The sequence below is a fragment of the Austrofundulus limnaeus genome, unplaced genomic scaffold (assembly GCF_001266775.1).
Source record: "Austrofundulus limnaeus strain Quisiro unplaced genomic scaffold, Austrofundulus_limnaeus-1.0 Scaffold113, whole genome shotgun sequence".
Taxonomy (NCBI): domain Eukaryota; kingdom Metazoa; phylum Chordata; class Actinopteri; order Cyprinodontiformes; family Rivulidae; genus Austrofundulus; species Austrofundulus limnaeus.
This window is the reverse complement of record NW_013952515.1, coordinates 1,579,078-1,581,030: the sequence shown is the minus strand read 5'-3', so window position 1 is coordinate 1,581,030 and position 1,953 is coordinate 1,579,078.

Here is a 1,953-nt window from a genome sequence, read left to right as displayed (position 1 = left end):
TGTTTCGGGACCCCACTTTGGGTCCCGACCCCAACTTTGGGAGACACTGCTTTAGAGTTTTGTATATGAACTGAATTAAATCGGACTTTTATTTTTGAAATATCCGGTTACCAAAACAGGATGTCTCGCCACAAGTTCGTGAAATTGACATTAATGTGTGGCTGCACTGTGTAAAAATATCGGCATATGACATACTTCCATGCGTGTCTGTGTGATATATTCAGTCTGAAGCTGAATTAAAGCAGTAGGCTAACTCGCTAATGGTAAAAGTGAGTTTGTTAATAAACCGGCAGGCACAACAGTGTTAAACAACTTTTGCATGGGAACGCAAAAAMCCCATGTCCCCTSGTGGGCTCTGTAAAAAGCTGACCAAAACGGCTGTGAAATAAGAAATATAATTATTGCAAAGTGTTTTGACTGCTTCAAGACGAGTGATTTTTTTGTGATAAAAAATGTCTTAGAAGAGAGGATTGCTGCTGAGTTTYGGCCGCCATTTTGGATATTATGGACTACACTTTTTGGTCACAAAAGAGGACATGTTCTTCWTGAAAAGTAAGARAAAAACCTTTTATATTCTGCTGCTGGTRATTTATAAACTGTGTGGATGTAAATGCTTTGAAAAAGTAAGGATGTATTAGTTTCCAACCAAACAACTGCTCTTGTACAGCTATTAAACCAGAGTATTGAAAATAACTTTATGTTCAATAATCAGACAAAAACTAACCTTGAGCTTCAATCCACAGTTTATTTAGGAGTATAAAAGACAATTCATTCTGTTCTAAGTCAAAGAAATGCATAAATAAAAAGACAAATCCACAATGAAAAAAAAAATAAATTAAAGTTTGTTGTTTTTACGTTAAATCTAAAGCAGTATTAACTACTAAAAACAGTGTTTTAAATAAAACGTCTGTAAGATGGCATGCCAAAATTGCTCTAGAAAAACTGTATTCACAGTAAAACAATGTTAGTGTGATAAAAAATTTAGCAAAATCTGTTTCTTTTTTCAGGTCAGAAAAAAAAAGTACTTAAAAAGCAGAAGCTGTGTGCAGAGCAGTAAGCGTGGTAAGTCCAAACTTATTTACAGGCTTTAAACGGATCAGAAAATCTTCAATAATGCAAAGCTGTGATCAACRCACTCCTGCAGTCGTTCACTAAACTCCAGCCTCACAAACTAATGCGCATTTAACAAATCCCAYGCGAACAAAACAAGACCTAAAACTGTCCTGAACGACAGATTTTCTGCTCTGATTAAAAACAAGCCCTCTCTGAGAAAACACGTTAAACAATAAAACTCCCACAAATGAGCTTTTCCTAACTTCTGAGGAGCAGAACTGACAGGTACACACACACAGTAAGCTAAACATTCATCGAGGATGACTGCACCAACAGTCCAGATACAATCAAAAAATCCAGTCTGAAGCGAGAATCCAAACATCATCCCCAACTCAGCCTGAAAACAACCAGTCAACATGAAGACACTGGAGGAAACAAACAGGTGAGGGAAAACAAAGGATTGATGATGTGAAGATAGTTTCTACTGAGCCTGTTCAGTGACATTAGATACACTTCTCATGGCCACCTTTATTATTGCGTGGCCATGAGATAATTATATCGTGGCCCCGATAATTATTGGTGTCATTTCCATGCAGAGACTGGAACGAATGACTTCAGTCATTTATATTAGTATTTTTTGTTGCAACTATAAGACACAGGTGACCACAGGAGTTGTACTTGTCCAAAAAGCTATATTTCCTTTTTTTTTTTTTTTAAGCTCAACACTCAAAACAGGCTCCTCTGACAACGAGCCTCAGGTGTCTGAGTTATGTGTTCAACAACAAAGTAAATAATCAGTTTCTTTACACACCAAGGGTGCTCATGGTCATCTTATAAATAGCCTACTATGAAAGATTTACTGTTTGTATTAACTTACAATTAATAATAATAATAATAATA